We start from the raw sequence: 27,693 nt of genomic DNA on the forward strand, positions 1-27,693 counted from the left end.
GGGAGAGATTAAGTGGGTTGGGGCTGTCTGGGAGGGTTACAAAATTGCTCTGGAGATGGGCTGCACAACCCGATTTACTGCGTGCAGAAAGTAAATGGAAAGATGAGTGACAATGCTGTTGCTGCCAAGTAGATGTCACTATCACGTATTATTAAATTGAAGTCGTGCTGTTAGAACTATTGAATTAAATTAATAATGCCTATGTATCATGGATTTCTTTAAGAAGAAATGCGTCACCTCAACATGCATTGACCTATTTCGTTTTAATTTCATATTAATATTGACACAAAATTCAAGTTTGGATGCCTCTCATGAGACTAATTGAAAGTATTACAGTGATGTGGCAACATGCATAAGCTTTAGGAATCCAGTAGTCCTCTTCCTCTGGCAGTGGTCGCATGATAACATAAGCAAAATACCTTCATTGCTAGGCAGACCTTTAGCAATAAAACGGGAAAGACGGGGAAATATGCAAAGAATTGAGTCCTGGGATACAAGATTGGAATCGACACATATTTGTACCCATTCTCCCCTCAGACAGAGTTGGGAAATTACATTCCCAGCAGGACCACATTATTCGCCGAATGTTTTGCATCTAATGCGTAGTCTGCCCAAACACTTAAACGCAGCAAGTCCGAAAAGTGGGACCCAATAAGTATGAAACAGCATACTTTATATTGCAGAGAAATACAGAAAACAATATTCGAAAACATGAAATTTGAACAAAGGATATGTTGTTTGACACCTTCCCCACAGACTCTAAAGCTGTTCGCAGACACAGTAGGCTTAAAAGCCAACCAGCCTCCAGTTTTTCCAAATATAATATGCATCTGCAGCTCTGGCACCCACATCCATACAAATACCTGCAGTGATTGCAATGCCCAAAATGCCTACGAATGACACCGCACAAACAACATTGTTATAGGCAAGTACATGTTTTTTCAGCCTCCATGCTGTGCTAGAGTCGTACAGTAAGTCAGCCAGCGTTACTTACGCCCACTGGAGTGCATATCATAGAACCAATACATTTACCCAAGGCGTAAATGCAGCAATGGCCAATTGTATACTAGCTCGCCTCATGCTCCACAGTGCCTTACTGGCTAACATGCAAAATGGCAAATACAAAAATGTGTTACTGTCAAGATCAGGATCCACTTGGGTAGCCCCAGTCTCAAGGTACAACTGGGGCCTCCTATCACGCAGTGACCTTTCCCCCAAGAGCGCAGCCTGCAAGAGAAGACAACCTGTCACTAGGGGCGCAGGTATAAAGGCTGGAGCAGAGTTAAAATGAAACAAACAGATATCACAAGTTCATCTCCTTTTTATGCCAAATAGGCAGAACTACACCACCCGCAGACAACCCCACTCCTACCTGTTGTTGTTATCTTGAAAGCCAGGAACCTACTCGCACGACTCCAGCCAAAGGATTTTTCAGAAATGAGCGAGCCCAGGAAAGGAGGCGTAGCTCCAGGAAAGACCCAGCAGAAACGAAAAGCTTGATTCTAACCTGGGCACCACCAGGGCGGACGAGGGCGCAACTAGTTGTACATTCCACACAGGAGATCAGGGAACAGGAAGGCCAAACCACAACAGTTCCACAGGAGGCATTCAAGGAAATGTCCCACTACAGTTCCACAAGCAAAAAAGTTTCAGGAGACAAAATAAGCCAGGGAGTCCTTGAAAGATGCTGAAGGAGAGTTCCAGGGAAATGAGCAAAATAAGGACAAAAACAAGATGCAGTCCAGTAACCAGGAGCAGAGATCAAGGGGAGCCAAGTAAAGCAGCCAAGGGACCAAACGCCAGACACAGATTGAGGGTCAATGCAGAGAACAGCTGTTGGGAGAATGCCAGAGTCGGGGGAATCAGGTAACAGATGACAGGGATCGGGCACCAGAATCCGTGAGGGACAAGACAGAAGCAATCCGAGGTGAGAGGCCAGGAGGTTGGAATGCAAGGGAAAGCAGGATCACAGGAGAAGAACACAAATCAGAGCAACTTTGCTGGGCAAACACGACTGTTAAGGAGCTTCACCCAGCAGCCTTGAAGCGATTATATAATGTTGCTTCCGGGTAGGACAAAAAGTGTGGGGACGTGCTGCATCGCGTGAGGGACGGGTGCAATGGTTGCTGGGGATGGTAGTCCATTCCGAACGCTGGAGCGATTGTGGTGACAAACGCCATGGCACGTGCCAGTTCCTCCCATGCTTACCATTCCGAGGCTGCCTGACCCTAGGGAGCGGATGAAGTTTGACAGTACCCCCTAAAATGAGGCCCATCCCCTGAAGCAGCGCAGACGATCAACATAGGATGCCCGTAACAGCTTAGGGCATGGACATTGGCAGCTGATTTCCAGGACCTATCTTCCGGACTGTATCCTTTACAGTCAATCAAGTAGTAGCAAACTCCCTTCATAACACGAGTGTCCAATATCGCGTGCACCTCATACTCATTTTCCCCGTGCACAGTCGCAGGAGAAGGTTTGACAGGGAGTCTGGCGCCATCGACGTAGGGCCTCAATAACGAAACATGAAAAACTGGATGTATGGAGACAAAGTCCTTGAGTAATAGGCCACAGGATGTAAACGTTGTGTGGTAGGCCACTTCTGTGAAAGGATAGCCCCAATTGATGTGGCTGAGGTGTCGGCCTCCACAATGTAACGCAATGAAGGGTCTGGATATTGCCACACTGGGGCTTAGGTGAAAACCTTCTTAAGCGATTGGAAAACTGCCTGTGCCTCCTTGTTCCAAACAAATGGGATGGAGGGGCTCGTAAGTCATGTAAGCGGGGCGACACTAGCAGAAAATGATGCTAAAAACTAGCTATAGAAGTTTGAAAACCCCGGAAAATGAATAGTGCCTTTAGAGAAGTGGGCAATGGCCAGTACAGGACCACTCGAACCTTAGATTCGCTCATGTGGACATCTTGGGAAGACAATACAAAACATAGGAATTCCACTGAGAAAGCGTGGAAAACACACTTTTCAATTTTGGCATACTGCACATTTTCCTGAAGCCTTTCCAAAACCGTACAAACATGTTGAACATCCTCATCCATGGACTCCGAGACAACGAGAAGGTCGTCAAAGTACACCAAGACAAAACAGTCCAGAATGTCCCAAAATATATAATTCACAAAGTGTTGGAACGTTGCAGGGGTGTTACATATCCCAAAGGGCATGATGAGGTACTCAAAAAGACTGTATTTGGTCTTCAAGGCAGTCTTCCACTCATCACTCTGCCTCATTTGGTCCCGATTATAGGCCCCAAAAAGATGGAGCTTAGTGAAGACATTAGATGATATCAATCGGTCAAATAGCTCAGAGATCAGAGGCAACGGGTATTGGTTTTTGACAGTGATGGTGTTCAGTGTAAACTGGATGGACCCCAGCATGCCCATAAGGCTAGAGGTCTCCAAACAGCCCTTTAGGATGAGTAGCAGATGTAGCAGATAGATGGGGATGCAGATTTGTACTCTGGAATCAAATAATAATGACAACTCAATAGTTTGGCAAAGGGAGTCCGTTTAATGACAAGTACAGAAAACGGGGAGTTCAATGAACATCTGCAACCGCTCGATCTTCCTTCTCGCTTAAACTCCAATTAATTTCAGAAAAACAACAACATTCATACCAAAAACTCAACATCATTGACGTGTAATCTTAAAAACCTAATGTGCAACTTGATTGATTATAGGAAGGTAACTTTAATATAGGTACTATCTGTATATGGTAAGGGGGAGAGGGGAGTGGATAATAATGTTAGGTGGCGTAACTAAGCCCTTCCTTCAAACTGGCCACTGTAAACATCACAAAAAGTACGAAATCCCATTGGCTATATTATCTATAGGACCCGCCTCGGCCATAATGGTTTGCATATCTTCTGTGCATTTTCAATGGTTTTCTTATAGTGTCCAATGATCATCCATGCTCTGCAGATCACTACTCCTTTCTCCCATCCGTCTGGTGAAAGCACTATTCCCCAGATTTGCATTTGACCTCTGTTCTTCCATCTTCACATTTCTTTCGGAGACTTCCCTTGGACATTCAGTTTCTTGTTTGTTTCTCTTCTGAGCTCTGATCCTTTAACTCCAGGTGTTTCATATCGTATCACAATGTTCTTTGTTTCTTGTCTTTCTGTCTTGTACATAATCATCTTCATCTGGATCCGTCGCTTCAGTTGCCCATATGAGTGAAGCATCACTTCCCGTGAACTGACCTCTGGTTCTACACATTGCTATGCGTGGCAGACAGTGTGCTGTCGGCACATCTACTTCAACAGCTATGAAGATCTTTGACTTCCCAATGCTGTAAGGTAGGGGTGCACACACAAAGCATTCTTCCTCTGAAGTTTGTCTACCAACTTCCTTCATGTGTTGGTACCATATGTTGTTGCCCAACTGTGCTGTGCTGTCCAAGTAATAGTTCAATTCATTATTGTCTTCTTGTGTGCTCCTTCTAATTCTTAAGGTCTTCCTGTAGTTTGCTATAACCACATCCTTGAACTCATCTGTATAGCTTATTCTTGCTGGAGGATTCTCAGGTATCTTCATCAATGATCCAGGCATTTTCGTCTGTTCCATTTGAGTAGGAGAAGTCTGGTAAGTCTTTTGTTGTCTTCATGTCTCTTTTTGGCTCTGTTTATGAACGTCCATATTGTTTCTGCCAGTATCTCAGCACTTGATCATCTTGCAGGATTTAAGCTCTTCCTCTTCATCATTGGATCAGGCATGCTTGTCGGTGCTGTCTCTGTCTGTTCATTCTCTAGAGTCTTTTGTCTCTTTAAAAGTTCAGCTTCCATCTGTCTCTCCTCTTTTCTTGGTGTGGAACTTCTCATTGATGTTTCTCTGCGCTGTCCCCATTCTCTGGAATGTGATTCTGAACTTCTTAACAGTGGACCAGATGTGTATGTGCTCATTATTTGTGTATGTGTACCTTCCCTCAACTCCTTCTCGGGTTTACTTTGCCGACCCTGTCTCCGGCGTTGCAATTAATTTGTTACCTCAAGTTTTGTGTGTGTGTCATTATTTATCACATCCATCTCATGTTCAGTCACTCGATCATTCTTTCCAGGAACTGGAATGACTATGTAACGTCTGGGTACCTTTGTAGGTTGCATGCGTACATCATTTGATGGGTGCACGGGAACATGAACGCTTTGTGCACCAATGAAAAATGCAGTTCTAATCGTCAATGACAGTAATATGATAATGAATACTATGCACATGTAAAAAATGCATCTGTAAGTGAGTTTACAGCATTTCTTCCTTGGTCAATATGAATGTCTCTCCTCATGAGGGAGAACAACGTTACTACTCTGGTTTCCCATCTCTATCATTTAAGGAAGCAAAACTAACTTTTAATACATAGTAAATATGGCCACTGGATTCTTCTGTCTCTGTTTGCAGATTACAGATGCTAAAATGTTTAGCCTTTTGTCTGAATAATACACTGTCTCTTATCTCTGGAAACAGTTCACTTCTCTAAAAACGAAAGTTCCCAATGAAGCAATAGGTTCAGCAAGTCTTTTAATTTGCGTGTTCAAAATAGATCAGTTCCCAGTCAATGTCTCTTATCTGTTTTGTCGTTCCTTGTAAGCATAATCAAAACAGACTCCTTGGCAACACCTTCACAATCTGTCCCTCAAAGGAAAGTTTTACGATCTTCTCTGGTGATTCTGCTGTTGATTATAAAGTTCGACCTGCAATATGATACCATGCAGGAGCAAGCTCATCTGCTCAGAGTTCGCTGGGTCTCTAATGAACGTGAGGACGTCAACACTGGCATGTCTCCCCACAAGTTCTGGAAAGTCTTCAATTAATCGAAACTAGTCTGCTATCTTCTCATGACCGGGACATTTGTCTTGTTCTGGCTGTATTCCGATAGCAAAAAAAAAATCTGGAATCACTGTGAGATATTGTCTTTCCGTTTTCAGGATCTTGAAGTAACTCTGTTATGCTTGTGATTCTTCTGAACAAAGATGGGTACAACCTCAATACTAACGCAAAATATATCAGAATGTCTTTGGTGAGGTCACTATTGCGTGACACCATGAGTAAGTCCAAATAAGGCTTCTGTATTGAAAGAGTCAGGATACTGTATTCTTTTCCAATGTACGTGTCCTCAATCAAAATCTGGCATATCCTTTCTTTTCAAGGCTTCAATGTGCCTCAGTCCAAAGTCTAAAATCAACAAGCTATTTTTGTGGCTTATACGTGCAATTCTTCTTCTTCACCCTGCAACTTGGATGCACAGAGTGTCCATGTTTTTATGTCCCTTTTTTCCCTTATTTTGCTCAAAGGAAGTGTCCAAAACTAAGCCACAACTTGCACAAAATGTTCCTTGTCTTTGCTTTGCTGATCATGTGTCCTTCTTCCTCGTCATGGATCTCGTCTGCACTTGCTGTGGTTCTTCCCTGTCCTCTGTAGCTGCTACACGGCAGGGTGCGGGCAGTGGGTCTTCTCCGATGTATGGCTTGATGTCACCCAGAAAGATCCATGCTCTTCTTCCCTGTAGCTTTACTGCAGAAGGTGTGACGTCCTCTACTCCAAAGGGGCCATTGAACCTTGGCCCGTCCCACTTTTTTCTTGTGTGTTTTCTCACCAGGACTGTGTCCCCAGGGAATATAGGCTGTATGTGTAATTTCGGAACTAGGTTTGTTATAGTATCTCCCTCTGTGTTCTGTGCTGCCCTGCACCCTTCTTGTCGTCGCTGCAGCTGTTCTGAAAGGACAGTAAGACAAGATGTCATGCAATTCAAGTAGTTTTGCATTTCCAATCCTAACACTTCTCCTATTGGTTGGGCATCACATCTAGCTCTATTCTGAGGTGTGAATGGTGTGCACATCCTTCTGCCTGTCATGATTTTGTGCAGTGTGAGATGATGGTCAGAACCAGGCTGGTTTCTGAGTGCATACAGTGCCAGTAGAAGACAGTGTAGCCATCCCTTCTTCAGAGTAAGCTTCAACTTGGCTATCCTTTCCTTTAACAAGCCATTGAGCTTCTTGCATATGCCATTACCTTGAGGATGATACGCTGAGGAAAACTTGTGCTTTATACCAAGCAACAAGCTAATCTGCTTAAATACTGCATTAACAAAATGAGGACCATTGTCTGATCTCATGACTTCACACACTTCCCATCTGGGAAACACCTCCCTCATCAAGAATTTGACCAGGTAGAGTCTGGGTGTGTATATGGACCTTCTTCTATCCATCTAGAGAATGGACACACCACAACAATTAGATACCTGTCGCCGTTACATACTTGAATCATGACGATGTAGTTGATATGCAAGTGCTGAAAAGGCCCATTAGGCTTTGGGATAACTCCTCTAATTACACGTAGTGTATAACCAGCCATGAAATGAGGGCAAATTATACAGTTCACCATTAAAAAATGCAATGTTTTCTGCCAAGTTCGGTATGAACCAATCTTCAGCAATCGTTGCTGCTAGATTCTCCTTTGTCATGTGCGCTGGATAGTGTAACTGTTCCAGTGCTATCTTCAATAAGGCTATAGACATCACCAGTTTACCAGTGCTGTCTTGTCACCAGAAGCTCTCAGATGGCCTTAAAGAACACCCTCATCACTTCCATAGGTTCTTTTCTTCCTGTGATGCCTCCCCTTGGAGCTCCACTAACTGAGTCCTGGCCAAGTTGCTATAGCCTTCAGGCTCGCTTTGTGCAACAGTCATTCTCTCATGCACATCACTTATTTCCACACTCATGATTATTTCGTCCTTTGTCACCACACACTTGGCTTCAGTGTCTGCTGCTTGATTTCCACGTGAGATAAAATGGTCCCTTTCGTGTGGGCGACGCATTTCGCGACCACTATGCCCACTGGGAGTTGTAATGCTTTAATGAGCTTGTCCAATAGGGCTGCGTGCTGCACTGGCATGCTGTCTGCTCGGAGGTAGCCCCTCCTTTTCCAGTGCGCTAAACCTACGTGCACTGTCGACATCACATAGGCGCAGTCACTGTACACTGTCACTTCCTGGTCTGCATGATTCTTGAGTGTGAGTATCAATGCCAATAATTCTGTAGCTTATGCTGAATAATGTGAGGGTAATCGTGCACTAATGAGTGCTCGAAATTCCCCATTTGCCATGTGCTTCATCACAGCAGCGTCTGTATATCTCTGTCCACCATTTTGATCGATCCTTGAAGAACCATCAACAAAGACGATTTCTCCTCCTGCCAATGCATTTGTTTTTACACTGGGAATCTCATTGTAGAATTCATCATAGTTTGTGCAATCATGTATTGGCTCTCCTTCAGTGACTGGCTCTGCTATAAACATAGCTGGGTTCACTATATTGCATCAAACTATTTTAATCATTGGATTTGATAAGATCACTTCATAAGCAGAAGCTCTCTGAGATGTCAATGTGCCTTTAGGTTTCTCTAAAATGGCAAATAGTGCATACTCGACAAAAAATGTCATTGGGCATCCAATCCCAATGGTTGTAGCCTTCCTTATGGTGAACGCTGTGGCAGCTAGACTTTGTTCACATGGGAAATTACCCCCTCATCACTGGATCTAAATTCCCAGCATAGTATGCAAGGGGCTTGTACTCCAGCGTGGTTCTCTGTGCGAGTACTGCTGTCATAACACTGCAGTTTGTGGGTGAAAACAGGTAGAATTCTTCTGCATAATCAGGAATCCCTAAAACTGGTGCTGTGCAAATGGCCTTTTTTAGTTAAAAAAAACCCTTCTTCTATGATCTCGGGGCACACAATATTTTCTTGCGATGCCTGTGCTTTCTTCAAGGCTTGTAACAAGGGTCTGGTATAGGAACTGTAGTCAAAGACCCATGCCCTGACATAGTTGCATAATCCGAGAAAACTCTGCATTTGTTTTATCATGTGTGGTTTGGCTGTCTTTGAAATGGCCTCAGCTCTTTCATGGGTAACCCTTTTCCAATTGTGTGAGATTAGCTGGCCTATATACAGCACTTCTAGTTGACAATATTGTAAATTCCCCTTGTCAACTTTATATCCTTTCTCAGACAGTATAGTCAATAGCTGAATAGAATCATGTCTGCACTTTTCCTCTGTCGTGCTGCAAATTAGGATGTTATCCATGTATTCTAAGACAATACTCTCTAATGCAATATTGCTCAAGTCCATCTGCAGGACTCTGTTGAAAATCGAAGGAGACTCGCAGTAAATTTGAGGCAGCCTTGTGCTTTTCAGACCAACTTGTCTGAACGTAAACAATGTTAAATCTTGTGAGTCCTTGTGCAATAGGATTGAGAAAAATGCATTTTTTAAGTCAATCACCGTGAAATACCTTGCTTCAACTGGTATGTTACATAGGATCCTCAGTCTCAACTATATGGTTGTAAATCTTGGATTAAACACAAAGACTCTCCCTTTGATTTCTTGACAGGGTACACTGACGTACTACAGGGTGACTCTGACGTCACTAAGATGCCCTGCACCATCATGGCAGAAATTGTCTTAAAAATTCCTTCATCTGCTTCTCTAGACATGGGATACTGTCATGCTTTTGGCCAAATTGCTGCTGGTTTCAATGTAATCTTGACTTCTCTGACTCCTTTCAATAAACCCACGTCATAGGGGCCTGTTGTCCATACTGAGACAGGCACATTTGCCATGTCGCCCTCAAAATATTCAGGATGCTTTTGTGCCAGCATCATTCTCTGAGGCACTTCTCTCTTGATAATTTTCACCAAATAGTTGAGATTAGCCTCAACTGTTATCTTGTCTTCACTTGTTTGTTCTTCAAACAGATCATCATCAGTGACGTTAGTCAATCTGCAACCTTCTCCAATGGCGATTACTGCACACCATTGTCTGCCTTCATCATCACAACCGTCAAGCAGAGCCATTTCTCTTTCCATTATGGCTGCTTGTATTGTCAGGGGAAACACTTGTCCCATTTCCTCATGCTTAGGTATTATTGGCCTTAATTAAATCCTAATCTGGGGTTCTCATGGTTTCGTCTGTAAGACCTTCTAGCCATGACATTAATATGCACACCCCGTAAGCAAATATTTCTGGTTCCAATGGAATAGCTCTCACAGCCATTTGTCCTGCGTATGCTCTAATCATTTCGCATACATTTAAATAATGCATTCCTGGAGTTGAACATACTATGCCCTTCTCCGTGAACGAGATTGTCATGTTTAGCTCTGTCATTAGTTCTTGTCCCAATATATTCACTGGGGCTTGCCTTGAATATAGCATATTCCCCTATGGAGACTGGAAGTTCTTTTGTAAAAGGAGCACGACTTGTTGCTCCTGTGAATCCCTGAGTACTTATGGCATCGCTGGACAAAGAAAACTTGCCTTCACGTATACACGAGCGTGCCGCACCGGTGTCAACTAAGAAAGAATATTCTTCAACCCCTATACAGACATCTACTCTTGGTTCCTGGTGTGGGTTCGGTGTTACTGGTAGGATAGAACACATCAGGTCTCCCAGTGAGCTGTCCTAGTCTATATATAATCTTGTCCCATTATGAGTGACAGATTTCCCCTCTCACTTGCGGCATTTCTCATCCCTGAATTCAGTATCTGTCCTGTACCTGTTGTTTGCAACAATTGCATCAGCGACTGTTGAAACTGTCCATGTGGAAAATTTGTCACATTCTGGGCTTGCATACTTTGCTGTACACCCGACGCTTGCTGGTGCACTGTGTGATTATGTGCAACTCCATTTCCACCCTGCTGTTAGAACACAGATGGCCTCACTATCCCTCCTCTTGTGAGCTGTTTATTTTGCACCATGCTTTGACTTCTGCATGTGCGTGCTAGAGGCCCTGTCATTCCACACGTCGAACATATTGAGCTGCTTCTGTACCTGTTCTTGCAGACCTTGGTACAATATATGGTAAAACACGGGTATAGATTTCCCCCAAGATTCATGAGTTTCCAGCACAAAGGCGTCTTGGAAATTCTGAATGTAAAGCAAAGGATCATCTGACTCCTTCATCTTGCGTGACATTAAAGCTCCCATATCCGAAGTGTCTGGGTATAGCACTCAAAGCCCTTTCCATATCGCGGTTCTGCAATTGTTAAACGTCGCTCCATCATGTGCAGTATTAACTGTAGTCACTCCAGGGTAACCTGCTCATGCCCACACATCGTCAGCTCTATCACCAAAATTGGCGATTAAAAGACCCTTAATATCCCATATAGCTAACGTGTTCCCTCTTGTAATTTTTTCTAACTCATGTATCCATTTCCCGTCTCCCGATGTCAACATTGGGAGCTTATTTTTCAGGTTTTCTCTGTCCATGTGAGGCGAGGGTATATATTGTGGTCTCATTCCTCCCTTTTCTAGTAGAGGGAACTGTGACACATGACACTCCTTTTCCTCTCTCATCATTTTTCTGTCTACCACAGGGGTAATATACCCGCATTGCCGTCTACCTGGCAATGTCCTTAGTTTGCTCACATAGGGCGTTAGAGACACCCCCTCTGACCGTATAATACTCCCTCATGCCGATCTGATTGTGTGTCTGACTCTGATGCCTTAGGTGTAGACCCACTAGAATCTGACCATCTCACTCCCTTTCCCCTGGAGAGGCATCTTTTGCATCTTCTCTCATCTTCTCTTTCTTCACATTCTTCTCTTTCTGCGTCCGACATTGTCTGTGCCCAATTCGTGCAACGTCTCTCATCCTCCTCATTTCTGGTTAGGGTCAGCCTATCTAATGACAGCTCTCTATTTCTGCTTCTTTGTGAGGCGTCCTCAGTATCATACAACTGAGTGCTCTCCAGACGCTCACCCTCTTCTTCCCTTTGGGGTACTGCTTCTAGCCCCATCTCATCATATATTCTGTCAATCGTCTCTCCGATGCTTCTGCTGTCGAAGTCATCTTCGATATTTACCCTAAACATGCCTGGTACTGATTCATACTCAGGGAAGAATTCTTCTATATCTTCCCAGCCAACTACTGGATCAGGTTGTTTAACCTCCCTTTCCAGATATTCAAGATCCTGTGCTCACTGTCTTCGTTTACGTTTTATGTCGTCATCAAACTCTCTATGCTTCCTCGCTTCCTCTCTGACCCTATCTTCTTCTTGTTTCCTCACATCTCTTCATTTGCCCTTCGTATTTCCTCATCCTTTGTCTGTTTATTTTCTCCTCCCGTATCTTTTGCTCTTCTTCTATTCTCCTTTGTTCCTTTCTATCTCTATCTCGGACATCAGATATTCTCTGCTTGTGATCGCGTTTTATCTATTCTTCAGCCTTTTCCTGTTTTCTGACCTGTTCATCATGATACAGCTACTCTTGTTTCTGTCTGTCCTTTTTCTTAGCCCCTTCGTCTCTTGATCAGTATTCCTTTTCCTTTCTCTCTAACTCATCCCGTTCACCCTTTTGTCTCATATCCTCAATGCCTTTACCATCGAGTTTCAATAAAATCTGACCTCCCATCTATTCGTTCTGTGCGAATGCCATCTCATCAGTCCTATCCTCATCTCCCTTCAATCTCGTTCCCTCTCTTCCCATATTTAGAGATGTATTTGCTTGTGTTTGGTCTCCTTTTTCTTTTTCGCACATCTCCTTGTCCTTCCGAGCTTTGGAGGTAATACCTCTGCTCTGTCTTTCTCAGGGTTTCGGCACTACTTTGCGTAGGTGACTCATATGCTGGGATACTATATCCTGTGGCTGCTTTAAATTCCCTCAATGGGTCTATTCCTTCGTCTTTACTAGCTTCACTTTTTGTTTCAGGTGAGGCGGGTGGCGCAGAAGGCTCTTAACCCCCCTCTGTGCATACATTCAGTATCCAATCTAACGGTGGCCCTCCTCCTTTTCTTTTTGGTACATTTTCCAAAGCTCTAAACTAGCTAGGTGCTTGTCTAATAACTGTTTGCCCGTGTATGTGGCTTGCAATATGTCGTAATGTGCTGTAGGACCGTTTTAGATAGCGAGCCACCTTGGGGCCATGGCACAAACATTTTCTTTGTGGTTCTTTTAACCCATTCTGCACTGTACTGTGTAAGCTTAGTTGAATGCTTCGGCAGCTGTTTGCACATGTGTGCCAATGAGGTAATGTCTATCATGCTTAACCTGTTTAGTTTCTCCTCAATACAACACTTCATTATGCTTTACGTTTCACACTCAAGATCAACAATATGAGCCAGCATCAATTGTCGCAGGCTCCAATCCTGTTTTTCAACAAAAATGTTGCTGTTAATTTTGTTAACTACAACCATCAGTACATGCCATGCAACTTCATTTTATCATACTCGTTCAATTTTCATGCTAATTTTTAAAGGTTTTTTTAACCTTTTTACGTCATAGACAAAAGCAAGAGACAAACAAGACACACTCCGGCCGCCTACACAAATTTCATGCCATCTGCTTCCTCAGATGCATTCTGCCCCTAATTGTATTCCGATATGGAATTTATGCTCATTTCTTTCAGACCGTCTTTAATTGATTCTGATCATCTACGTCGTCCTATCAATTCAGGACCTTAAATCAAAGCTTCTTCTAGCGCTCTTTAAAACCTAGGAAACTGGGCGTATACTCTCTACCTCGGTCACTCCCGGTATCTCTCTCTATTGCTCAGCCACCCTGGAGTCAATATTTTCCCCTTATATATACATTATACTCTTACTCTGATGTTAATTATGTCCCACCTGCCTCTGTTACCTATCCGTTTCAAGGCCTGCAACACTTTGACAAAGCATTCAGTCTTTTTCACTCACCGTTCACATGTTTTCCTCTCCGGGCGCTCGGGATCACCACCTTCGTTACTGCCTTTCCGTGTTTCTGTACTGCTCCTCCAATCAGCTACTCGTAGAAGTGGGACGGGATTCTTGGGGGAAAGCAAAGGTTCCTTGAGACCTAACCTGCAGGGTTTTCAATTACACTAACCACTATCTATGGGGAGCTTCTCATTGTATCAGCTGGATTGCAAATGACTCGTGATATTGCTGAGGACCCGAAGTTACTTATGTCGACGGCGAATGGGTGTCTTATCTAATCTAACCATCTAATCTCTGCTACCAAGTGAACCTGATGGACCCCAGCCAGCCCATAAGACTGATGGTCTCCAAATAGCCCTTTTGTGTAGCAGCACCCAACATAGATGGAGATGCAAATTCGTACTCTGGCATCCAATAATAATGACAACTCAATAGTATGGCAAAGGGAGTCCATTTAATGACAAGTACAGAACACGGGGAGTTCAATGAACATCAGCAACTGCTCGATCTTCCAATTAATTTCAGAAAAACAACATTTATATCAAAAACTCGTCATCATTGACGTGTAATATTAAAAACCTAACATGCAACTTGATTGGTTATAGGAAGGACATTGTAATATAGGAATTATATCTGTGTGTGGTAAAGAGGAGAGGGGATTGGATAATAATGTCAGGTGGGGCAACTAAGTCCTTCTTTCAAACTGGCCATTGGAAATGTCACAAAAAGTATGACGTCCCATTGTCTCTACTCTCTGTAGGACCCTAGATTACATGGTCCATTATGAATGGGTTGGCATTGAGCCCACACATACTTTTCCACTTGCGTTTAGCAGCATGCAGAATATTGAGCCAGATGCAGGGAGGAAGTCTGTACCCCAGCTTCCCTCCAATTTATGTTAAAACCATTCATCACCTCAGTGGCCGTGTGTCAATTACTGCCTTGTAGTTTGGCCTTGAGTCTGCTTCTTGGTCTGAGAAAGTTAAGGAGGATGGGTGTTAGGCAGAATCATATGCTGTGCACTTTGGGAACACCACACACAATTAAGACTACAAGTGTAAGTACAAATTCACCTTTGGTACAAGCCTGTACTGCGCAATAAAGTGGTAGCGATGGCTGAGCAGCCAGACTTATCACAAGAGTAAAATGAGCAGTATCAGAAGTTACACAAAGGACAGCAATTACTATGGTTCAAACAAACATTGACTCAAGGTTTCTGAGTAAAAGAATATACATTAATTTAACATCAGTTGTAAAACAATTCACTAAGTAAAGCAGCAGAAAAATCCCACTCTTAATATAATACACAAAGCCCAATGATTTCTGGACAGGTTAAACTCAAAATAAAAGAAGTGTGAGTAAAATGGCACTCCAGCAATTTAAAAGGGGGGGGGGACAAGGTTATACAAAATTAAGCAGCACCAACAAGTAAGTTGGCAGGACAATCTAGAAAAGGCTGGCTAAAATGAGGATTCAAATCAATGGGCCTGGGCCAATGTTAATGGTACAGAGTCTTTGCAGAGGATCCCACAGTTCAGAGTAGTTCGCGGTTATGTCTTTGCCAAGAGTTCGAAACGAAGTTGGTCAAAGGAAAAGTTATTTAAAAGAGTAGAGACGGACATGTCCTTGGATTGGCGAAATATTTAAAACACTTTCACTACGGTCGGACGGAACGAACAACCGGGTTAGAACAGTACCTTAAATGGAGAAGGAGGCTGTAGCAGAGGAAGAAGTTCCTGGCAGGTCCTGCAGGCTTGCAGTTTCTGAAGCGACTGTCGGACTGACATGAAGTAGGAAGACTGGAGGGTCCTGCACTGCCCAGGGAAGACACCAACAGCAGAGCACAGCAACGAATAAAAGGTACGCTCTTTAAAACCGAAACAGGGTGCGAGCCTCCTTGCTTTCCGGTTCACTGCAGCAATGCACATCAAATTCAACCAGGGGGGAGGCCTTGCTTGGTGGTTGGTGAACTGGTTGGTCCTACCAGCTCAAGGGAAGAAGATTCCTTGCAGATCTTCTCTGTCATCAAAGTTTGGAGATTCGGACCCGCAGCAGGGCTTCACCGGGAGGTTCAGTCATGATAGTGCTCCTCTTCTTTCAGCTTCTCTTTGGTTCTCTTGATCCAGTAGTTACTCTGCCTTCCTAGTCCCAGAGACCTGCTTTTTATGCAGTTTTCCCCCATTCACACAGCCTGGCTGTCAATTACAAAGCAGGGTGGGTGTCCTGGCAGGACAGTCACCTAGCCAATCAAACCAGAGTGTGATTTGGATTTCCAAGGGAACCCTGTGCAGGGGGCGTAAAACCCATCCCTCACATCCGGTCCCCGGACTCTCAGGCACCTAAGGAGGGCTTCTGTGCAGATGCCCGCCAAAGGACGGTGAACAAAGGAGCCAAACCTGGTTTAGCGTGCAGGGTAAAACACGAGAAAGACCTTTACAAAAAAAAAATGGGGAATAAAGCCAGCCGGAACCAAATAAAAGTAAATGGGGTCTAGCTAATTTAAGTTTGAGGCTACTAAGATAGCCTAAAACAGTACCAAGAATATTTACATAGGCCGCGGTAGGAAAAATATGGTTGAGACCACTGCCACCAGTCAAATCTTAAAGAAAGGGGAACGAAATAATGTTCCTTGAGAGACAGACAAAAAGGGATCACTATTAACTCTTTCCAGTACTCTATGTAAGATAGTTGTACTGGGTATGTGAATTTAAAAAGACTAATAAAGTAAATGGCAACTTTACATGTTCTGAGAGACAGAAGTCAGTCCCAGAATATGGAGTTCAAAGTGGGAAGTCTGAAAAAGACAACCCTGTGTCACTGCACTAAGGCTGCTGTGTAAAACACAGTAAAAAGATGATGCTTATGGAGTAGGTGAAGTTCCACAGTCTGTGAACACAAAAAATGTTAAACACACACAGCAAAACACATGTAAGAGTGAGAAAAAAGCCTCACACTCTTACCAGGTAAGAAAAAAAATCGTAGAAATCCAGCAAAGCTGCTGAGGGACTCGGTAGGTAAGGGAAATTAGCCATTCTGGAGAATTCTCCCTAACAATGGTTACGATAAGGCTCCATTTCCGCCTGCCTTGCCACGTGACTAGGACACCGTGAAACAGGTCTCTTCTTCATGCAATTTTGTGTATTTGATTTACTTCTGTCAGTTGTTTACCATCTGCGGCTTATCTCGACCTTGCTGAGCAGGAGACTCTTGGTATTTTTCTCTTAAATCATAGGCATTGCTAATCTATTCCAGTCTGACATGACCTTGGCTTCCTTGCCTGGTTACCTTAAGCCGAATTTCTCTGCGTCTTTTATTCTAGAATTGTTAGCTGAGGCCCTTTCCTCGTGAGACCTTTAGTAACCTCTATTCGATTCTGCTCATGTGCGTAGTGGATTTTCGCTCATCTATAAAGTGCTTTTGAGGTGGATTTGTATAGTTGGCGCTTGCCGCAATCTATTTTACTATTAAGCATAAGCAGCCTTTCACAATTTCTTTGCTTCTTGTGGTTTCCTGCATATGTACACGTTTAAACTGGCTTAATGTCTTCATCATGCATATGGCATAGGTTTCTCCATCTTGAACTCAACTGCTTCACCTTAGGCTCGAAATGTCACTTATTCATGGTATTTCGTCTCTTTATCAGCATTCTTAGGTCATTATATTCTATATGTACATCAGTTTGATTTCTCATGACGTCACCAGTCATCTCCTTTTCGTATCTTCTTGGCTTCTTTGGGCATTTCATTCTGACAACGGTCCTTGTGTGGTGTGTATGGATATGCATTTCTCAGTGGGTACCTTAGTGTCCAGGTTTGTTTAGGTGTCAGTACTCCAATAGGTGCTGTTCTTCCGATAGGCACTGGGCAGAGCCCAACTGCAGCTCTCTGCTGGTTTATCTGTTCTTCATATGTCTCATAGTTTGGCGTGAATGTTCCTGGCACTTCGAAGGGGGTGGCTGGGGTGCGGATGATGTCCACACAGGGCTTCAGCTCTCCATCTTTCTAGGGTACAAATAGAATAGGCGAGACAGCTGGAGACCGAGAGGGTCGTATTTGACCCAAATGCAAGGACTTATTGATATATTCCTTGAGGAATTCTTCTTCCTTATGAGTGAGGGAATAGAGATGGCCATGCGAAATTGAGGCCCCAGATATGAGATCGATGGGACAATCATACTCCCAGTGTGGCGGAAGTCGTTCAGACAGACCCTTGTCGAAGACGTCCACAAGGTCTCTGTATTCCAGTGGCAAAGCAGTTGTGGGGTCCTGATGAGTAGCACTAACTGTGGACATACTGGAGAGCAGGGCCACGCAGGGTTAAAGAGATTTTTTGCTTCTCAAGGCCAGACACAGCTCCTGGCAAAGGGGGGAAGAAAAGCACACAGTTTGATTCACCCAGTCAATGGCTGGTTGTGTTGTTGAAGCCAGGGAAGGCTCAGAATCATTCTGAACTCAGGGGCGGTTATAAGATCAAACAAATCCATTTCAAAATGCCCCTCTTGTGTGCTCATCGGGACTTAAACATGACCCATCAACTGCACATACTGTTTCTGGAACTTGTTTGGTGCAAATAGGCACCCCTGATTTTTTTGCCAATTGATAATCCATTTAATTGCCTGTGGCTCTGGAATCTATCATAACCAGTAGGGAGTACACCAATGAGTCAGCAACCAAAAAAGCCATAGACCAATAGATTTGCATTAACGGTGGAATGCTCTCTGGGCTAGTGGAAAACTGACTCGACCCAATGGCCCTATCTAGGGACGAGTCTTGACCTTTCCCGAATGCTTCACAGGTCTTGGACAGACACGGATGAAGTGACCTGTTTGTCCTCATATACGACATAAGCTGTTGGCCATTTGTTTCTCCCTTTCTTCCTTAGTCAACAGGCCTTGCGTAGCTCCAATTTGCATAGGTTTCATGTGCCCAAGTGGTAGCGAGGAAACTACATCGGGCTTAGTGGACTGCATGTCGTGGTTCGGCATTCGCCTTTGTATAGAGGGAACCACAGATAGAGCATCCTTGAGTTCATCGGAGGAACCTCTATAGAAAAACTGCAGCTTTTTTCTGTTCGGGCCAGGTGGACTCGCCGCTAGTTGATTAAAGCGAGTCAGGTAAGACAAGAGGCTCTGCTTTCCTCAGGTCAAAGCCAGGAATTCCAGGTCTGAGGCCTGTGCTTTGTACCTGGCATTGAAGACAAGATTCATTGCGGCCAACAAGGCGTCAAAGTCATACAAGGGGGGTCATGTGTCTCCAAAAGAGGATTTGCCGAAGCAGTCCCGCCTAGATTGGACAGCACAAAAGCGGTCTTAGTGGTGGAGTTAGGGAAGGCCAGATGATGGAAGAGAAAGTGCAACCTGCACTGATTGATGAACATCCTAAAGGTTTTAGGATCCCCCGTGAACCGCTCTGGCGGGGCTAATGGGAAGGGCTGTGGCAGAATGACCGGGGAGAGTCCTGGATTTGGGACAGGCAGACCCAAAAGAGGTGCTTCTGCTCCCCCGTCTCTGAATTCATCATATGAGGGTAAGGGGTGTACCAGGCTCTGCATCACGTCCATGCACTGGTGAAGAGACGCATGGGCGGTGGCCATGTCTGTACAAAGGGCTGCAAAGGCTTGCAAAACTGCAGCCATGGGATCTACACCTGTATCCTTCACAAACTGGCAAATATGGCTCCTTAATCTGTCAGGATCAGGATCCACTTGGGTAGTCCCAGTCCCAAGGGACAACTGGGGTCTCCTATCACCCAGTGACTTTTCCCCTAAGAGTGCAGCCTGCAGGAGAAGACAACCTGTCAGGCTAGGGGCTCAGGTGAAAAGGGTGGAGCAAGACAGCAGTGCCAAAAGGAAACAAACAGATATCACAAGTTAAAAGGAAAAAAAGAGTCCTGAGTTCATGAGCCAAATAAGGACAAAGACGAGATGGAGTCCAGTAACCAGGAGCAGAGATCAAGGGGAGCCAAGTAAAGCAGCCAAGGGACCAAACGCCAGACACATATGGTCAATGCAGAAAACAGACATTGGGAGAATGCCGAAGTTGGTGGAATCAGTTAACAGATGAAAGGGATTGGGCGCCGGAATCCATGAGGGAGAAGACAGAAACAATCCGAGGTGAGAGGCCAGGAGGTCGAAATGCATGGGAAAGCAGGATCGCAGGAGAAGAACACAAAGCGGAGCAACCTTGCCGGGTGAACACGTTGGTTAAGGTGCATCGCCTTGCAGCCTTGAAGCGAGCATATTCTGTTGCTTCTGGGTAGGGCTAAGAGCGTGGAGATCGGCTGCAGCACGTGGGGGCCGAACGCAATAGTGGCTGGGGATGGTAGTCCATTGTGAATGCCAGAGAGTTTGTTGAGTCAAATGCTATGGCACACACCCGTTCCTCTGGTACTTAGTGTTCAGAGGCTGCCTGGCCCTCAGGAGCAGATGAGGCTTGACAGTTACCACTGTTCTATTGGTTAAATGTCTACTGTTTGCTCAGCTTGCTGCTCGCACAATGAAGAGTGCCAATCATTTGAGCCTACACATCCGTGGTTGCTCTTTTTGGTGTCCCTTTCCTCTCGCATTCAGGGTACTGAAACATTGTGTCCTACAGCTGTACGTGAGAGGTGGTAATTGCAGTTTGTCTTCTGGTACGGTCGATGTGTTTGCCTTGATAATCCCAGGCTCAAAGTTAGCCACAGTGTCCAAAACCCTACAACTATATTCAGACCACCATTATATGGTTGACCATGTGCACGATATGCTGTGTTATGTTACTGGGATTTCTACTGTGTGCCTCTGTCATTTAAATAGTCTCCAGGAACTTATGTCGATCTCAAAGGGAAAGTACAATGGATTGGTTAGAGGAGGAAAGGGGAAAAACAAGGGCTTGAGCATAACTGTTGGTATGTGAGTGCAGAACCAGGAACAACTGACACATGAGTGGTGTGTTTTCTAGGTGGAAAGTGATTTGGACACCAGAGGCGTTTTATTTACAGATTGGAGACCTGAAGTGTCTTCTTTGTCAAGGTGCTTTGACTGGTGAATGAGGTTTGCAAAGATGATTCAAGCATGTCGAGTTGTGAAGGGATTGGTAGGGGAAAATGGTTTGTGTAGCCATTTCTGTTGGCGTGGTTGGTGACCATGTGGTGAGGAGGTGTGGTTGAGCATAAGGTGAAGGCAAGTGCATTTTATAATTCGACTCAGTGTAAATATTTCCAAGAAATATGTGAGAGTAACAGAGCATAGCAAAGGAGCCCAAACCAACCAATGAGCATTTGGGTGCTTCTTCCCACAAGACATGTTTTTGAATAATGGGTAAAAATGGTGGGTCATACTGCACACGTTCTGTGACAATTTGGTTAACAAGCCAGACCTTTGACCATTGTAACTCCTAAAAAATTCTATATTTGAAGTCATTAACGGTGCATTGGAGAATTTCTCAATGCCTTTTCCTAATGCCCTTTCCCACAATATATGCCAGAATAAAAAACATTTTCAATCCTGTGTTGATACATTTCCATTCTGGCTGCACCAGTTTATGAAAGTATGACAAGATAAGAACATGCTCATGTTTACTTTGAGCATAATTTCAGTAATGATGCTATAAGAAAACATATCCACGCTGGCTCTGCCAATATAGGCCAGTATCTCTACGTAGTAACATACTCCTGTTGGCTTTGCCATTAGAAATACCATGCCAGCATGAGAAAACATGTCCTAACTGGCAGCACCAATACAGGCCTGGCTAGACACATGATAACCCTTATCATTCTTGTTTTATTATAGATGTGCTGTAAAAAGAATGCTATGCCTCAGTGCAAAATAATAGCCGCACCAAAATATGCCAATATGGCCACATAATAACACTTATTATGTTTTATCATAGATGGCCTGTAATAAATTCCATACATCACTAAGAAATGATAACCGGAGTAGTTGCACCAAAATATGCTTGTCTTGCTATGTAATCACTCTTTTCATGCCGGCTATGCCCAGTCAGAAATGCCATGCCACACTGGAAAATTATAGATAGACTGGTTGCATCCTAGTAAGCCAGTCTATCTATGTAATAACACTTATCAAGCATCGTTATGTCATAGATGCCCTCTAAAAAATGCCATGGCATATTAAAGTCCCTCCACCTAGTGCCACACCAAAATCAGTGCCCCGGGCCCAGCACAAATGCAAGCACACACACATTAAAACAACATTTATTTGCTCATTCACACAGCATTCACTTGCTCATTCTTCAAGCGCACCCATTCATCATACATTCACCCATTCACACACTTACACGCATACAGACACACAACATAGAAGTAGCTATTTTCCTACCTTCAGACTCTGTCCGGACTCTGCTCCTAAACACCTCCTTCGAAAGCCCTCCAGCCTCCATGGAGTGAGAATCAAGCGCTTCCTAGTTTCTGCAAATTTGAGAGGAGCATGAGCAATTACATTTCTGAATGTGCAGGAGCGTCCATATACCTATTTGCAGTTTCTCAGCCTGCATCCCCAATGCCCCATGCACGACTGGGATAGCAAACCTCCCCTGGCCTTGCATGGTCCATTGGACATGCACACTGGGCAACAGAAACTATCAATGAAAAACTATGCTTCCCTTTGACACTTAAAGCAAGCCCAGGAGCACTTCCTGACCTGCAGCTGAGAGAGCACTCATTGTTTTCATTGGACTGGTTCTACTCTTCCAGAATGGTGGCAGCACTGGCTGGTCAGCGTCCCATCGCACATTATGGAATAGCCAGCCCTGCTTGTTAGAGTGACAGTTCCTTACCTTTATTTAGTTTTTGCATGCCGTTGCACAAATATTGCTTGACAGATTAGATGGGCTGCGCCTGTATGGTATGCTTCATCAAAAGTGTTTGGAGCCCGTGCAGTAAGAGGTTTCCTCCAGTCTTCTTTCTTGTTGCTTCTTTGTTTCTTCTGTTTTTCCTGGTGGGATTTTGCTTGTTGGGAGTGTGCCGGGTCGCTGAATGGTGATGCTACATGCAAAACGTCTGTATGCTTACCAGCCCAAAGCGATTGGGCAGATGTTCTAGCAATATGAGCTCTTTGTAGATTTGTTCCTTGTTGAGAATGTATTCTTTGTGTTCATTCTAATGTGGGGTTTTGCTTGGTATGCAGGTGCCAAGTCGTTGCTGTAATTTAGTTAACCTTTCACTCGGTGGTGAATTTCCCACTTACCTGGTGTACTAAAAAGCCAGATTTTTAAAAGGTTTCTTAAAGCCAGTTGGCCTTCTGGTTCCACAATTCTGGTATGAGGTTGGAGAAGTCTGCGCCTCTGTATTTGTTCTCCTAATAGTGCTTGGTTTCGACTAGCATGTCGCTGCTATATTTTAGGATTCTGCATGATTGGTAAGGGGTGATTTTGGATTGAGGTGATTTTACTCTTTGCCCATGTAGTGCTCAGTGTGTGATGCCGAGTGCTTTAAAATTGATTATTTCTCTCGCTGGTAGTCTGGCAGTCAGTAGAGGCGGCTCAGAGCTGCAGTGATATATTCCAATCCGTCTTCTGTCAGTCATTTTGCTGCAGTGTTTTGGATTTGTTGTAATCTCTTGGTGCTCCCACTTACTTTGTTTGGTATTCGAGAGGCCTCCATTAAGTGCCATCACTGACAAGCACTGCAGCGTGTGTCCATTCTATGGTTAGTGGTGACCAACTGGTGTTTCTATTTCATGGTTAAAAATGGTGTAATGGTGTAGCTATTCACATTCATTCTTTTGCATAGTTCCCCGCAAGCCTGACCTGCTTCATTTCCTTGAAGGCATTTCTTACATTGGATGTGGTATACATTATTGGATGATTTGGTTTTGTATACCCATTGTATCCATGCTGTTTGGTTTAAGGGGTTCTTACGGCACATCCGTTGCTGATGTGGTGGGAGGTTCTGCATATTCTAACATTGCATAGGTATGTTTCTTGTCTTATTTGTTCTTGATCTGGTAGAAATGCACATCTGGTGAGGATCCATGCTAGATTTTCCAATTACTTATATGCCACTAAGGGGATTCCTTGAAAAATGTCCCTCAGCTCCTCATCCATGTTGAATATTCATTTTAGGTCCTTAACAATTCTATTGAGTTATGTCAGTGCTGGATGATATGTGACAACCAATGGCATTTGTTTTTATAATTTCACTGTCTTTGTATTGGAGCAGGACCTTTCTGGGTATTTTGTTTCATTGCATGCTCAAATACCTTGTCAATTTTGCAAAAAGGATATTGTGACAGAGTCAGGGACGTCACCATGTCCGTAGGGGATAGGGGCCCTTCTCAATCTGGCCAGTTGCAGGGCAAGTGTTTTTCGTAGTGTTCATTATGCCAGTTTGTCAGGGGGACTAATCACTGGTAAGGAATTGTCTCTAGGAGTTTCCCACGTGAAAGTAGGCACAAGTACAAGGCCAGTGACTAGGGCCCTCCCAACTGCCACACCCTACCGCTGGGACAGGCCTGGCTTGGTTGAAAACCCTGGTATCCCTCCCACCCCAGCTATATTTATTTGACATTTATATGGTGCCTATACACAAGTGTTTCAAGGTGCCACAAGACACAAAATGCCGGGGGGACATGACATTGGAGAAAAAAAAAACCTGAAATGGTCCAACTAGGCTTTGTAACATTCGGACTATGCAAGTGCAGTGACAATAAGTGCAGGGGCAGGAGGTAGTACAGGGAGGAAGGGATGGTCTAAAATAAAGGGGGAGGGGAAGAGTGCAAGAGGGAGGGAGGGGGGCAGGGCAAGGGCAAATGTGTTCATTACAAAGTATTTTAGTTCACATAAGCAGATAACGTAGACTACTTGACTGGTGTTACAGTTGCATAGATTCTTACTGGGTTGTATTAGTTTAATGTCCATTTGATAATGACCATTGGGGCATGGTAGTGTCCACTTTTCTGTGATTGTAAGTGATCTAGGCTGTTTTTCTTTCACTAGGTCGGTATGTACAAGATAGAATCTAATATGAGCACTACGCTTAATGGTGAGCATCAGTTTCCCATTCTACGTGGGCCCCCCTTCTAAAATTGTCCAATGTTTTAGACTAACTTTTTTTGATTTTAGTGGAGGTATTTGTATATATGTATTCACACATACAATTCGTTCTACATCAATGTTGTATTTTTGATTGCCCGCTAATGCTTTTCGATGTTTGGAGCTGCTCGCTTCTAACATTTTTCACTGATCTTTTGGCATAGTGGTTTTTTTCATAGAGATTTTGCATAAGGACCTTTTCATGCATTTCAAAAGCCTCTTTTTCCCTAATATTCCAATTCCTTCTCAAGAAAAGCCTGTAGGTCAATTGATCCCCAAGAGAACGTGGTAGTTCAAGAGTTCATTTTTAGTTATGGGTTTTGTGTAGGAAGACAACTTCAACATTCCTTTTTTTTGGTAGACATTACACAACAGATTTGACCTCAATATGACTGTAAAATGTTTATGCAGGATTTCTTGAAGTAAGCCACCTCATGAATTCTTGTACAATGGAGAGGGATCCTTCCTAAGTGAAAACTGCCCTCAATACAGCATTTCCACAGGAAATACTGGGGGGAAAAATGTGTTGCCTGCACTATATATAAATGCCTCTTCAAATGTTTCGGCGTATACATTTTCCACACGAGGTGTCATTGTAAACCCCACTGCAGTAGCTTTTATTTGATGATAGAGATTGTCACCAAATATAAAGACCTTTTTCGTCAAAGTGATGTTAGTGCAGCAAATAATGAACTCTTGCATCTGCCTAGCCTGATCTCCATGAAAAGCATCTAGATATTGTTCAATAACTTATATTACTTCATCCTGCAGAATGCTAGTATACAGTTACTCAATGTCACATGTGATTAATATGTTTTTAGATTAATCAAAGGGAAAACCCACAATGTGATTAGTTTATTTTACGTATGATCTAATTTTGGAAATGTGTTATTTTGAAAAATAATCTGCATATTGAGACCAAAGCTCCAAAATGGATCTAATCCCCAGGATAATAGGTCTTCCTGGGCGATTCACAAAATGTTTGCAGATCTTTGGAGCTGTATAGAAAATGGTAGTCTTAGAAGGGTGTTGTATTAAAAACTCAGCTTCATATTTTGAGATGCAGCCTTTATCAATGACCTGCTGAATGCAAGGTTTTATCATTATTTTGAGATCTTCATTGTGATCCATCTAAATTGGATATAACTTGAGATGTCTCCTAATTGACATGTGCATTCCAACTCTCTCTTCGTAAATACCTTCCTACTTGAGCTCTTTGCCCCTCCACCTCCAACTCCATCAGGGTCAGTTGCTTCTCCAAGCAACAAGTTGGTGGTAGATCACTTTCTTCGGCTGGGGCCTCCCTCCGGAACAGCCTCCATGCCTCTCTGAAACTTGAGGAGAGCCATCTTCGGTCCCGGAAGCACCTCAAGACCTTCCTCTTTGCTTCTGCCTTCTCTCTTCCTCTCCCCTGCTGATTTCCTGTCTGATACTGCACTGGTCCCCTGACTACCCTCTGATTTCGGGCCAAGGTCCCTACCTGCCCAGTTGCACACCCTCACTGCCTCCTGGGAACCCTTTCACTTGGGTCTGTATCTGTAACTTACAGTCCCACTACCTGCACTTTTGGACACCTGCTGTCTGCACTTACCCTTGCACCTGCCGCCTTTGGCCACACTTCTGGTTATTCTTTTCATCACATGTACAGCACTGCCCCTCCCCTTTCCCCTAGCACTTTTCCCCTCCACTTTCCCTTGCTCTTGCACGATATCAATGTCACTTGGCTAGTAAGATCGCTGTCTCTGTCCTCCCTCTGTTTCCCCTTCCTTGCCTCGTCACGCCTTGAAACACTTGTTTATAGATGTGTTACAAATGCCATATTACATCATTTCATATCACATCACAATATAGTCTGATTTGTTAAATAGAATGAATGCTCCCCCTTTTTTCACTAAAATTATTTTCAATTCCATGTCATTTTCGTAGTGAACTGTTAGTTCCTCATTCTAAACGGCTAAGATTGTGTAATGTGAGACTCTCTTTTTTCCCTAAGGTGTCTAAGTCTTTCAGAAACCTTTTTTAAAAGACGTGCGATTTTAAGCTTATACTAGAGCGTATTAGTTCAAATGTGGATGGTAACTGTAAGCTTGTAAGGCACTCAATAGTATCAGTACAATACGTTTTTTTCACAGACTGCTATTTAACTGCTATTTAAAGGTCTGTATTTTGTGTGCACCTTTAAAAACACGTCTATGAAAACATCTATGAATACATGTTGATCTGTGTAAGGTGGTGTCTGCATGAAGTATTCTTTTAAATTAATTAGTATCAAGAATTTGTTTAATTCTCCTTTGAAAGAATAGGGGTCAAGTAAATGGGCATGTACAAAACTCAAGCCTTTTTCTAAAAATATTTTTTGATGGTTGATAAATTATGTGCGCGAAAGATTAACCATAAGTGATGACCGCTGCAGGTAGATCTGGTGTCTTTCTGATCAATATCTTGTCCTATGCCTCAGCCTAAAAAGTAATTTTGTTGTTTTCCAGTGGTTTTATTAAATTGACCTCTATGACTTTTTCTTCCTCTTTGTCCTTTGCATTTTTGGGGATGGGGGAAGGAGCAGTTGAAGAACCTGCAATTTTATTTGAAACCTCAATATTCCTTTCACTCACTGAGCTGAAAGATGTTCCTCTGAACTTTACTTTACGATTTTTTTTTTAATTGTTGTCGTTGTAGCAACGATCCCAAATAGTTTACATTTGGTAAGATCTTTTTTCAATCTCCTAATTCCCACTGCTGTAGAAAAACTCTTGAATTCTTTGATTTCTTTGTCATTTTCTTCTGAAAGAAAAATGTTACAACGTTGTACATTGTTTTATGTTTCTTCACATTCTTTCAATGTATCTAGAATTTGTTGAGCCACTTCTGTTGCAGAATCAATGTTTAAGATTAACCAATATCATCTACATGAATATGCAAATTGACCCCATTTAATTCCAAAATGTAGTTACCTAAAAATAGTCAAAGTTCCTTTTC

Source organism: Ambystoma mexicanum, chromosome 1p, assembly GCF_040938575.1.
Source record: "Ambystoma mexicanum isolate Mex_15411 chromosome 1p, UKY_AmexF1_1, whole genome shotgun sequence".
NCBI lineage: Eukaryota > Metazoa > Chordata > Amphibia > Caudata > Ambystomatidae > Ambystoma > Ambystoma mexicanum.